Genomic DNA, 14,568 nt, shown 5'->3' with positions numbered 1-14,568 from the left:
CTTGTTTGGCCTCCAATTTAGGGCAGTCTTGTTTAAGGTGGCTCACTTCTTTACAGCAAAAACATCCGCTGCTCTGGGGAGTGGTGGTGCCTCGCTGGCCTCCCTTGTCTCCCCGTTCTCCTCCGGGCCACCCTCCTCTTTTGACCGGGGCGGGCCCCCCTGGGCGTCATGCCTTGGTCGCTTCCTCTGCTGCTCCGCTCCTCAAGGGGTTCCTCTTCCCATAAGCCCTCAGGCGGTCGGCCATTTGGGCCGCTTCTGTCGAGGTACCAGGGTTCTCCACCGCTGTCCACACGTCATACTCCTCTGGGAATTGCTGGTACAGCTGTTCTTTTACCATCAAGTCTCGTATTTTGTCCAGGTCATTGGCGCCCTCGGCATCCAGCCAGGCATTTAGCGCCATCAGCAAGCGTGCATTAAAGGCAGTAAAAGTCTCGGCAGGTTCTTTCGTCAGGCGCCTAAATCTCTTTCTGCACTGTTCTGCCGAGAGCCCATACTGTGTCTTCACCAATTTTTTGAAATGGTCATAATCTGAACGTAACGCTCGGGGAAGGGTCTTGATCAGCTCCATTAGGGACCCCGAAACCTGCATCCTCAAAAGGACCATCCTCTGTTTTCCGGTCACCCCCGCCTCCTCGCACGCCATCTCAAAGATGGTAAAAAATGCTGCTACATCGTCTCCTTCTTTGTAGACGGGAAACATCTGTGGGTTGAGCTGGGCCCATGGGGGGGGAAGCGGTGCCCAGGCTTGCACCTCTTCTTGTTCCTTCATTTTTTCCAGGTGATTCGCTAGCTTCAGGTACTCCGCATACAATTGTTGGATTCTTAGCTCCCGGAGATCCACATTCTCCTCTGGAACATTCCTCCCCGTGATCCCCGAGCTCCTTCCTTCTTCCAGCTCCTGAGAGAATTTTTGACCCATTTGTTATTTTATAACCAACTAGTGAAAAAGCCCATCATACGACAGGTGTATTTATTTCATTGCTTCACATGTGCACTCAAAGAAACTCAAAATATAAATGAGGCGAGTAAACCTATTAATATAAGTAAGCACAAATTAACACAAAACGTTAAATAAAAGCCTTGCTAACATTTTTCAACTGGTGAGGAGGTTAGCTTTCTATCAAATTTTCCCTCATGAGACAAATTAGTGGGTTTTGGCCCATCTGCTAGGCCGGAAGGTCCTGGCAGTTATTTTTCTGGAACTTTCCTAGAAGGCCGCAGTTCCGAGAAACGTCGCTAGATGGCGCCAAAGGGCAAAAACTATAATTGGTGAGGAGGAGCACTCCGGCATTTTATATATAGGACTAGCAAAAAAGCCTGTCATACGACAGGTGTATTTATTTTGTTAGCACTTCTTTGAATACAGTATTTTTGGTATACACTTTTTAAAATTTCTGAATCACCTTCCCCGTTCTTTCCCATCAATTGTCCTCAGACCGTCGGACTCTGCCACATACAGTTGTCCATGGGTAAATACCAGTTCTGGCAAATAAACACCCACCTTTTCTAATGTCTGTCCTTGTTGGGCTAAAATTTTGAACCAACTTCCCCTGTTCTTTCCCATCCTTCTATCAAATTTACCCTCATGAGACAAAACTATTTCTTTCTCGGAACTTGAAACTTCCATAGAAGGTCGCAGTTCCGATAAACGTTGCTAGATGGCGCCAGAGGGCAAAACCTAGAGGTGGCTTGGAGGAGCCCTTTGGCCTTCTATCTTGGAACTTCCCTAGATGGCAGTTATTTTTATTGGAACTTCCAAGGCAGCGGATTGGCCTATAAGTGCAAATAGGAGAGAACATGCAAATAGGAGAGAAGGCAAAGGCAGTGGATTGGCCTACTGGTTGACATCACCAATCAGTAGGCCAATCCACTGCCTCTGCCTTCTCTCCTATTTGCATAAGTGGCTTGGAGGACGACTCTGGGCTTTTATATAAGAGATATGCTTATAATATCATATAAGGATCTAACCTGCATATAATGACATGAAAAGATTTAAATATTTTGATTGTTCAACAAAGCATTGTTAAAGGTTTTTTTAGATCTTAACAGCTTATAAAGAAATATAATTTCTTAAACATATCTTGTTAGACTTCTAGTAAGGGTAACCATATGAAAATGACGGCAGAGCTCCTGTGCAGGCAGCACCTGGCAAAATTTGTTCTTCGTCACAACAGTTAAAAGCTGCAAGAGCCCTTCCCTCCTGACTTGATGCAAAAGAGGAATTATAAAGAGCTTTCAAAGGATCTCACCAAACTAGGTGAATGGGCAAAAAAATGACACAGGTGGTTTAATGTAAGCAAATGTCTACATTGTGATTTTTTTCTGTGACAGGTGAAGACCTTCTTATTTTTCCAGGCATTTTAGTCTTTCAGTTGTTCTTGTTTTAAAATATGTTACTGTATTTAAAATCTTTACACTGCTGCTAGGTTTTTATTTTTCATGATAGAGGTATACAAAATTATGCATGTTGTGGAATATTGCGGCCTTCCCTGAAATAGCATCCTCCAGATGTGTTGGACTACAACTCCCAGCAGCCCCAGCCAGCATGGCCACCCAAATGTGTCTGGACAATCCTGCTGGCTGGGGCTGATAGGAGTTGTCATCCAAAACATCTGGAGAGCCCCCAGGTTGGGGGAGGCTGGGAGATTGGTATTTAAATCTATAAATACCCATCTGCCAAGGTCTCCTCTTACCTTGTACTCTTTGAAAGCCTCCTCCATAGGAAGCACACGATGATTTTGGTGCTTCTTGGATCTGTCGCACACCACACAGATGGAGACTAGATCGTCCTTGCAGAAGAGTTTCAGGGGCTCCTGGTGCTCCTTGCAGACTCCGCTCTTGTCCCCCGCTCTCTTTTCCTCCTGAAATTTCTTGGCTATTTCTAAAAGGTTCACCAGTTGTCGATTCAGCCTGAAATCCCTGTGCTGAATATTTTCTCTACATTGAGGGCAGGAAACGGCTGTCTTGGACTTCTCCCAGCATTGCATGAGGCAGGCCCGGCAGAAATTGTGCCCACACTCTATCATCACAGGCTCTGTGAAATACTCCAGGCAGATGGAGCAAGTCACTTCATCGCAGAACTCCTTCATGAGATTCCCAGCTGCCATGGCTGTCTTGTCTCTCCTGAGGAGGAAATCGAGAACCTTATTTTTGTTTTCAATTTCAAATGGAGAGTAGAGACGGGGTGTCCTTTTCTTAAAATGCCTCAGGGTGTGGGAGCAGTGCTGGCTCCAGACTTTTGAGGACTCTGGGGCAGGGCCGCCTCCCTCATTGTCATCATAGAATCATAGAATAGTAGAGTTGGAAGGGGCCTAAAAGGCCATTGAGTCCAACCCCCTGCTCAATGCAGGAATCCACCTCAAAGCATACCTGACAGGTGGCTTTCCAGCTGCCTCTTGAAGGCCTCTAGTGTGGGAGAGCCCACCACTTCCCTAGATAACTAGTTCCATTATCATACTGCTCTAACAGTCAGGAAGTTTTTCCTGATGTCCAGCTGGAATCTGGCTTCCTGTCACTTGAGCCCATTATTCCGTGTCCTGTACTCTGGGAGGATCGAGAAGAGATCCTGGCCCTCCTTGAGTTGCTATTGCTCCTCACCAGCTGCTATTGCTCCTCATCCGCTTTCTCATCACTGCTCCAGAGAGCCAGGGAGGAAGCAGGCCATGGCATGTGCTGTTCCTCCTTCTCACCACCACCATTGGCTGGGTCAAAGCGAGAGGCAGGTGAACAAGGAGGTCGCGATGGGGAGGAGCAACTCCATGGAGGTCTTGTCAGCAAGGCCCTGCTGGGGTGCGGGCCCTCAGTAGGTGTCAAATGTCTACCTTTGACACCGGTTCTGTGTTGGAGGCTCCTTACCAAGTTAGATTTAAGAGCATGAGGAAACTAAGGAGCTGGAAGAGACTTTTGATATTTTATTTTTTCAAAAAAGCTTGAGTTCATTATTATGCAATTGGGAGAACATTTTCATTATATTAACTGGCTACAGAGAGGACTTGCTTAAAGCGTTGCCATTTTAGGTGAGGGGAAAAAATTGAAACATACATCTTGCATGCTAAAAGAACTCGGGCGCATAGAAAATGACCTAAAGCAGCCTTTCCCAGCCTGGTCTCAGTGTCCACACCGGCTTGGGATGATGGGAGTTGTAGTACAATACATCTGGAGCACACCAGGTTGGGAAAGGCTGACCTACAGTTTCCAGGGATACCAGGTTGTATCCTGTGGTGGCTTTGCCTTAGTAGTAAATGCTTGTTCTCACCCAAGGGTCCATCTAGTCCAGCACTCTGTTCACGCAGTGGCCAACCAGCTGTCGACCAGCAACCAACAAAGCAGGACACAGGTGCAACAGCACCCTCCCACCCATGTCCTCCAGCAACTGGTATACACAGGCTTCTGCCTCGAATACTGGAGATAAATTTAGTTGACACCATTTACTTATTTGCAGTCCTCCATGCCATATCTTGCTCATTCTGTTCAAGTGATTCCCCAACACTCAGAGACAGTTTTTTGGAGGGAAGGGGGTGGGCTTAAGTGGGTCGGGAAGGGATCAGCAAAAATTGGGTGCCTCGACTTGTGCAAGGGGAAGCGCTCTATTCACTTTTAAACAGAAAGTTACAATGTTCTGTTTGTCAATGGGGTTTAAGTAATCTGAGTCAAACCCATTCTCCCCATCTCACAGGATCATCCCGCCATCATAGATCAACCCATACAAATCAGACTAATTGTACTACAAGTAGTCCAGGATAGCGCTTAGGGGAAACACCTCGAAACTATTGACTTAAGCAAACGAGTCAAGCCATACACAATAGGAAAATGCTCCAAGGAAAGCATGGGTCAACCAAGAGTAATTTGGAGGCTGAAATTCCTTCCCACCCCAATGTGGGTAATATGAGAATAGTTTGATAAGTTTGCAGGTGGGAGGTGCAATAAGCAGTCTGTCAAGCCTTATGGTCAAGGTGACAAAGAAACTGGTAAAAGCTTTATTCCATGTAAAAAACATATGTAGTCATGTCAGCTTCTGGAGATAAAAAGAAACAAACCTCATTACAGAGTGAGGAGGAAAGAGATAAGAAAGGAAGGAGCCAGATTAGAAGGGAAGTGGTCAAGATATAGGAGCGGAAGAAAAGGGCAGAACCACAAAAAGCAATCAAGAAAATGAATGTTAATCAAAGCCTGGGCAAGACACACATTTAGAACAAGGAGGAGAACCGCCCACAGCCGGTAACAGGCACGGCTTGCAGGCAGAATTAAGCTCAGCCAGCCTGATCTTTTATTACATGGAGAAGGAACGGCCACAGAGAGCGCACACTTTGCATGTTGTAGATCCCTGGGTCAATCTTGGACTAAATAAGCTATCTCCCCACCCCACCCCCATCCCCAAAACGGCTGCCCGCCAGAAGTGCTAGACTGAAAGCTAGCATGGCTATGCTTGCTGGTTCTTACAGTCCGACACCTCTGCAGGGCACCCGGTTGAGGAAGGCTGTCGGATAAGCCAATGGAAAAACCCTGTTCAGATTCAACATCGTAGCCCCACCCCGTTAACACCGCCCTTCTCCTGAACTCAAAGCACAACCAGTAAAAGCTCCAGGGCGCCCCCTACACTTTTACAGCTCCTATCCAGAGAAGGAGCACGTGTGTTAAAAAGCATTGATTCACAAGAATTCCTTCCCATGGCGCGCGCGCGCGCACATACTCCGTTTTCCTTCTGGTTTAGCTAATGCTTTCTTGGCTACTCTCCCCGCTCCCTTGCAGATCCATTGGGCAGCGTGTGGGGAGGGACGGACGACGACGGAAGTTTAAAAGATCCTCAGGCGCTTTGAAACGTCCTAGGCTCCCCCCACCCCTTTGCAAACACAATGCACAGGCCACGCTGGAGACCTTCCCTGCTCCGTTTTGCTGATTCAAAGAATACAGATGTTTAACACCTCGCCTGCTAGCGTCTCTCCTGTTCACTCCTAACGGAAGAACCCACAAACAAAACGACCCTGCCTATCATGTATGATCATAGAATCATAGAATAGTAGAATAGTTGGAAGGGGCCTATAAGGCCATCGAGTCCAACCCCTTGCTCAATGCAGGAATCCACCCTAAAGCACACACACCTTAAGATGTCCCCACACACTTTAAGTTTACCTCTTTCCGAGTGTTGCCAAATTAATATAATAAGAACAATGATTACCCTTTAGCCTCCGTGCGAAACCGGTCTGCAGCTCCCGCTGTGGCTGAACGAGATCAAACAGAAAGTGGGGCTTGGGGGGGGGGGGGGGAAGCGCCAAAAATTCGGAAGTCCCTTCGCTGTGATTGGTCAGGACACTCCCCATTCAGAATTCATCAACATTCCAAGTGCTCTCGCGTCCAATCAGGGAGAGAGGTGGGACGTGTGGCGGAATGGCGCTTTTCTTGCTTGATCAGGGTGGGGGGTGGTAGTGTCTGGGGTTCTGCAGAGAGGCATTAACTTATAGGATGACCATATACACCATTGGGAAGGGGCGGTGCTCCTCTTTTGCTCCCTTCTCCTTGTTTTTAGGTGGTGATGTAAGACCCACATGCCCAGGAAGACTTGTGGGCTTAAAATATTGCTGATACTTTCCGGGCTATTTATGATCAAGAAGGTTCTACTGCTTCTTTAAATGTAGATGTCTTAGTTGCTTTTGTGGGTTTCTGGTAGTTTTAATATTGTTAAGGTCTTCGAAGAAATTTTTCAATGAAGAGATAAAATGACCAACTCCTTTATAGTTCACGCAGTTTCTGAGACTCTGATTATGTGCTTTGGGGGTACGATTAAGGAGAGCAAAGGAGGAGGCACAGTTTGATCTCAGAGCAGAATGAAGGGGAGCATGGCTGTGCCCCATTTTTTAATTGTATCATTCATTTTAATGAGGCTTGCATAGGAAAGGTTCTTGGTAGATTGTTCTCCCTACTGATTTGCAAGAGGAAGTTGTCAGATTTTCCACCACTGCCACCAAACCCTCACAGAGTCCTCTTGTAAAATTACTGTATTTTTCCTCTTTGGTTAGTTTCCCCCAGAAAATGGTGCTTTAAAACTGTTCATGCTCAAGTTAAAGGAAGCCAGCTAAACATCAGGAAAAACTTCCTGACTGTTAGAGCAGTACGACAATGGAATTAGTTACCTAGGGAGGTTGTGGGCTCTCCCACACTAGAGACCTTCAAGAGGCAGCTGGACAGCCCTCTGTCAGGGATGCTTTAGGGTGGATTCCTGCACTGAACAGGGGGTTGGACTCGATGGCCTTATAGGACCCTTCCAACTCTGCTATTCTATGATTCTATGAAATCCTGCTGACCAGCAATGCTCTCTCCTCACAACAGGCAGACAAAGAAACAGATGACGCTGAACAGAAGAGAATTTCCAGGCAATTTTTTATATTCCCATAAAAGAACTTAGCATTTTGAACAGCAGACAAATATCATTCAAGATATACAAATATTAGTCACGGGCGGATGTGCCAGGTCCATTTCTATAGACTTCCTGCATTTCGTACATCTTTGAGCTTGCCCTCACGTCACCACTTGCTGCTAAACCTCACAGTTTTGCTGCTGTGGGGCGGCAGTGGTTAATCCCAATTGCAGGAGGTAGCATGGGCTTTCTGGAGGCCAATCAGCTCACTGGGTCAGCCCCCTGCCCAGCATCCGGTGACCAATCAGCAGCCGCCATCCACCCCAGAATGCCCCCAGCTGGACACGGAGCGAGGTCACATGGTGGAAGGGCCATGGTGACCTCACTAGGAATGAAAAAGTCAGGATAAATCCCTGACTTTTTGAATATGCAGCTTCGAGGAAAAGTCCCATGGTGGCTGCAAATTGGCAGCTACATCGTATATCCGACGCAGCAGCACCATCCAGCCACCACAGGGCAAAGAAGACTTACAGGCAGCCCAAGTTTATTCTGTACTGGTTCTGTGTGCATTTTTAACAGATTTTGGGGCTTTTTAATATATTTCTGTGCACATTTTTCAAATTGTATGAATTTTCGTAAACATCCACCCATTAAATATATTTGTATGCATTTTTTAAATGTACTTTTCAAATGCATGCATTTTATAGGAGGGGTTTTTCTTGTTCTGTGGAATGAATTGCAAATCTGGCAGTATATGGATTGCCAAGCACAAATTTTATTTGGTCTGCATCTGTTTCTGGATGATGCAGATTAGAGAAATCTGCAAAAGGAATCCGTTGTAGAGGATTTCCCACACATCCCCAGTAAACATCAATAGAAAGAATGAACATGTTTGCAAGTACTATGCACATGTCCTCATTAAAGATAATATAAAAAAACAACTGTTATTATTTTTCTCTGATTGCGACAAATCATTGGCAATAAGGCTTGAGTTTGGGGTTAAATACTTGAGTTTGGGGTTGCCACTGATAAAACGTATCCTGTTCCTTTAGTTCCATAGAAATAGTTACCTTTGCTCAGTTCTCCCGTCAATGGCCCTGTGAAATGCAAGAAAATGACAGATTTAAAACCAGATAAGTTCAGAAAATATGTCATCCATACACACACACACACACAATTCTCAATTAGCATTTAAATTAGACCTATGGTAAATTAATTAACAATTGGGGAGTGATGAATGTGCCCCCCCCCCGAATTAGCAAAGAACCCCCTCCTTAACTCCATCTTAAGGCCAATTGTCATTAAAAAAAAAAAATCCATTCTTCTTCAGGTCCACAAAAATTACCTTTGTTTAGCGTTTGCACCAGAGACCCTAGTTTCCTTCACATATTATACACCTGAAGGGGGCTCCACATGATCAAGGGGCAGTAAGGTACTACCAGTGGTCTCTTCTACCCCCCACTACCTCTAATGTTCACCCATTAGGCTTTCCCTCTGCAGATGTTCACACTTACATCCATGGTGGCAGGAAATGTAACAGAGGCTGACAACGCAAACCTCTCCAAGATCATTCCAAAGAAAGCTATTTCCTCCTTAACTAACTTCTGCCTTTCATGGAAAGCAACATAGAAGTGGAGCATACCCCCCAAACTCTGTTTTTTCCCTTCAAGAATTGTCCCACACCTTCAAGGATATCCCCGAGCTTCAGTAAACATGCCCCAAGGTAACAGTTGAGTCTCTTTTCTGGGTTTGGAGAAATTTCCAGATGCCTTGTTAGCTCCTCCTGATACCTGGAAGGAAGATGATTTAGTTTAAGGTAGGGGTGAGGAAACTCTGTCCCATAAAGACTCTGAACCCCTTCCCAAGCTCCACTCTGTCCCTAAGATTGCTTCTAAGTAAAGTGATTTAAGCCTCCAGCTCTTGCTATCTTCATTTCCAACGAACAACTCCAGGCTACATGATGGGGCTGAGAGACATGTAGGGCTCCATCACACCAGCGAATTATTGCACACTCCCCACCCATGGTATGCATTTTTGCAGCCCGATACCCACATGACGTCATCCACGTCCTGTACTCATTTCGGCTCTTATCCTTCATGTTTCATTTCTTTTTGGAGCGCAGAAAGTCTGGATTATTTTCTCTACCTGCAAAATAAATGCTCTCCTCCCTCCTGTGTATTTCTGTGGTTGCGTTCTATCAACCAGCCCGTGCTTTGTTGGGGGCGTGTGTATCTAAGGGCGGTCTCGCTAACAAAAGAGGAGGTTGGTGTGATTCTCCACTCAACAGTGAAGTGGAAGGGAGAGAGGTCCCATTTAATTCTATGTTCTTACTCCTGAGTAGGCATGACCATGAGTAGGCATGACCAAAAGAAATGTGGAAAATGCACCCACCCTCCTTTGAAGAGATCTGCTGTTCCCTTACTCAAGAGTAAATTCCATTGATTTCAGCTGCATTTACATCCAATTCATTCTAGAATCCCATGCATGCTTACTTTTGAGTAAACCCCATTTTAGTAAGTCTGTCTCTGTTCAATGGGGTTTGCTCAAAGGTAAGCATACATGGGATTTTAATATGAATTGGATGTAAGTACAGTTGAAATCAATGGGATTTACACAACCCTGCAACCCTCTCCAGTTCACGCTTCAAAGCCTCCAGGCAGGGTGAGGGGAACGGGCATAGTCTAGGCAACAGGGAATAACCATGAAAGTACGTAGGAGAGAGACAGTGAGTGAGTTTTGTAACAAGAGAAGCTACTTCCTAGGAAAAAGCAGTGCAAGACCAGGAGTGCCCCATGTCAATTACTAGGGAGGGGGAGGTGTCCAACTACCACCAACCAATGAACTGTAGGGAGAGATACAAAGGTAGGGTGACCATATGAAAAGGAGGACAGGGCTCCTGTATCTTTAACAGTTGCATAGAAAAGGGAATTTCAGCAGGTGTTATTTGTATATATGGAGAACCTGGTGAAATTTCATCTTCATCACAACAGTTAAAACTGCAGGAGCTATACTAGAGTGACCAGATTGAAAAGAGGGCAGGGCACCTGCAGCTTTAACTGGAACTTTCACCAGGTTCTCCATATATACAAAAGACACCTGCTGAACTTCCCTTTTCAATACAACTGTTAAAGATACAGGAGCCCTGTCCTCCTTTTCATATGGTCACCATTTTATGGTGCTGCCCAAGACAGTTTTTCATATTGCCAAATGTGCCCAAAAACATTACCTAGCCCTAGTTTAAAATGAGGTGCCCACATCTGGACTGAGAACTCCAAATGAGGGCTAATGAGTGCATCATCAAATGGAACTATTACTTCTCATGACCTGGACACCTTGGTTCTATTCATGTAGGAATTCTTTTTCAGTTGCATCACACTGCTGATTCATGTTCATCTTGCAGTCAATTGAAATCCTGAGATATTCTTCAGATCTATCACGGCCAAGCCAGGTATTCCCCTTCCTATACCTGTGCATGTTGCTGCAGCTCTTATTTTGTGTAAATGCAGAACGCGGCATTGGTCTCTGAATTTTATTTTGTTTCTTTCAGTTCAATTTTCTATTCTATTGAGGTAATTTTGTATTTCATCAATGTCTTCTGAAGTGTTAGCCATCCCTCCCAGTTCTCAGTTGAAGTGTATTGGACTGGAGCTAGATCACTGTGGCACCCTACTTGAAACCTTCTGTTTGATGAAAAGCCATAAATGTGCCCTCAGTTTTCCAACTGTTACATCAGCATAAGTCCATGGGTGCAATCAGGCACCAAAATGGGGTGGTGTGAAGAAACCGTGTATTTTCACCGGTTTATGTTTTGTAATGTTTAAATACTTTGCGTGACCTCCAAGTGGCTATAATTTATCTGAGTAGGCCAGAGGCCTACCTTTGTTACTTAAACAGTTGCAGTTGGCATGGTTATGGCGGCTCCACCATTTTGATTGGTCGAGTGGTTCAACAAAGATGATTGTGAGGTAAGAGTCCCATAAGGAAGATGATTGGCCCAGCAGATTTATAAAAATTCAGGGAGAAGTCATTGAGTATCTAAGGGTGGTCTCGCTAACAAAAGAGGAGGGTGGTGTGATTCTCCACTCAACAGTGAAGTGGAAGGGAGAGAGGTCCCATTTAATTCTATGTTTTTACTCCTGAGTAGGCATGACCATTGCCTACATTTTCACCTTAAAAGAAATGTGGAAAATGCACCCACCCTCCTTTCCCACAGCTCCCTCATTTTTTAAGCCAAAGAGATCAAAATTGGCACAGTGATAGCTCTTAAGTAGAGTTTTCAGAATGCCAAGTTTGAATGTGAGATCAGTCCATCCCTTGATTTTTTAGGATTTTTAAAATTCCCCCCTTAAACCCTTTTCCTGGTAGTCCGCAAGTACAAAGGATTGATCCTTTGATCATGCTAAGCTGTGCATTTTCAAATTTATAAAATAGAGATCTGCTGTTCCCTTACTCAAGAGTAAATTCCATTGATTTCAGCTGCATTTACATCCAATTCATTCTAGAATCCCATGCATGCTTACCTTTGAGTAAACCCCATTTTAGTAAGTCTGTCTCTGTTCAATGGGGTTTACTCAAAGGTAAGCATACATGGGATTTTAATATGAATTGGATGTAAGTACAGTTGAAATCAATGGGATTTACACAACCCTGCAACCCTCTCCAGTTCACGCTTCAAAGCCTCCAGGCAGGGTGAGGGGAACGGGCATAGCCTAGGCAACAGGGAATAACCATGAAAGTACGTAGGAGAGAGACAGTGAGTGAGTTCTGTAACAAGAGAAGCTACTTCCTAGGAAAAAGCAGTGCAAGACCAGGAGTGCCCCATGTCGATTACTAGGGAGGGGGAGGTGTCCAACTACCACCAACCAATGAACTGTAGGGAGAGATACAAAGGAGATCTGAGAGCGCATCTCAACAGAACAACAGCAATACGCTGGTGCGAAGGAGAGGAGGGGTGTAAAGATGAACGAAATGTAAAAGCGCAAAGGTGTGTCAGGCTTTCATATGCTATGGAAACAAAGGCGGATAATTTGAGGGCAAACGTGTAGGCGTGATGGAGATCTAAGAGGAAATGAAGATTGTGGGAGCAATTCTTTGGCTACTGACTGATGCTTTCCTCTGCAGTGTGTCCAGCCACCAAGAAACAGAAAAACATTCTGAAAACTGTGGGTTCAAAGGAGTAGATTAATGTCTTGTGGCCTAGACTCCACCTCTGCCTTGTACTCTGTCATTTTGGCAGGTTATTTGTCCTTTGTGCTCTACCCAGGCCTACTATAGCAGCCATTTTATGGTGGTGCCCAAGACAGTTTTTCATATTGCCAAATGTGCCCAAAAACATTACCTAGCCCTAGTTTAAAATGAGATGCCCACATCTGGACTGAGAACTCCAAATGAGGGCTAATGAGTGCATCATCAAATGGAACTATTACTTCTCATGACTTGGACACCTTGGTTCTATTCATGTAGGAATTCTTTTTCAGTTGCATCACACTGCTGATTCATGTTCATCTTGCAGTCAATTGAAATCCTGAGATATTCTTCAGATCTACCACAGCCAAGCCAGGTATCCCCCTTCCTATACCTGTGCATGTTGCTGCAGCTCTTATTTTGTGTAAATGCAGAATGCGGCATTGGTCTCTGAATTTTATTTTGTTTCTTTCAGTTCAATTTTCTATTCTATTGAGGTAATTTTGTATTTCGTCAATGTCTTCTGAAGTGTTAGCCATCCCTCCCAGTTCTCAGTTGAAGTGTATTGGACTGGAGCTAGATCACTGTGGCACCCTACTTGAAACCTTCTATTTGATGAAAAGCCATAAATGTGCCCTCAGTTTTCCAACTGTTACATCAGCATAAGTCCATGGGTGCAGTCAGGCACCAAAATGGGGTGGTGTGAAGAAACCGTGTATTTTCACCTGTTTGTTTTGTAATGTTTAAATATTTAGCGTGACCTCCATGTGGCTATAATTTATCTGAGTAGGCCAGAGGCCTACCTTTGTTACTTAAACAGTTGCGGTTGGCATGGTTATGGCGGCTCCACCATTTTGATTGGTCGAGTGGTTCAACAAAGATGATTGTGAGGTAAGAGTCCCATAAGGAACATGATTGGCCCAGCAGATTTATAAAAAATCAGGGAGAAGTCATTGAGAGGAACAGTTGGTAAGTGGGGGCCACACAGATGGAGTTCCTGGTAGTTAACTGAAGGGAGCAGGGCTCAGAGCTGGGAAAAGAGGAGGCCAGTCTGAGAGAACTGTTCTGGAATCTGGAAGTGGTGGCTGTGGAGAACTGGAGACCACGCGATGTGAGGTTGTGGCGATACTTAAGGCAGGTGGCAGAGCAGAGCGCCAGAGGTAAGACTGGCAGGAACTTCATCAAGTGATCTCGGATACAGTGTCATCATCCCAAAATCCAGAGACAAAAGCAGAGGCTGAAGGCAGAGGAAGACTGTGGTACAGTATCCATTCATAGCAGTGAGTGCTAGGGGAATTTGATCTGGGGCAAAAGCTATTGAGTGTTTATTATTGGGGGTGGGGTGGGGATTCTTGGAAAGGTTCTCTTATTAGTATGGTAACCGAGGACATTGAAAATTAAGTACTTTTAAGCACACCCATTCTATAATTTGAATAACATTCTATCCCTTTCTATATATAAATCTCTTAGTTTTATTCATCCTGTCCGTAGTGATGGTGTCGATCCCATGCTGATGCATTAGTTACTTGGCTACAGAGGAATATGAGACAAAGGGCCTATTCAGATGACACGCTAAACCATGGTTAGGCCACTAGCACCTTTTGCAGCAAATGGTTAGGGAGCATGTTTTAAACTGTGGTTATGAAGCCACCATGGTTAGGAAAGGTTCACACAATACGCTAAGCCATGTTTAGTTCAAAATGCCTAACTGTGGCTTAGCACGTCGTCTGAACAGGGTTTATTGTGGCGATAGAGGTTTTGCGACAAAGGATTTTTATTATTGTGATTAAGGATTGTCATCATTGAGATGGCCTTGTGGCAAGCAGTTCCATAGAAGTATTCAAAGAGGGAACTGCAGTGGAAAACTTACGTGGTTTCACATTTGGTGGCCAGTGGTGGGATACCCTAGTAAAGGGTTGTTCCCGACACAGGGAGCGTTGACGGTACGTCAGGGAAGAGCAGCTGTAAACAGCACCTTCAGAGGCAAACAGCGGAGCTCCTATGCAACTGCAGCCTGTCAGAGCTGTCTTTCA

This window comes from Elgaria multicarinata, chromosome 3 (assembly GCF_023053635.1).
Source record: "Elgaria multicarinata webbii isolate HBS135686 ecotype San Diego chromosome 3, rElgMul1.1.pri, whole genome shotgun sequence".
NCBI lineage: Eukaryota > Metazoa > Chordata > Lepidosauria > Squamata > Anguidae > Elgaria > Elgaria multicarinata.
The sequence above is the reverse complement of the archived record's forward strand: the minus strand, read 5'-3'. Positions refer to the sequence as shown.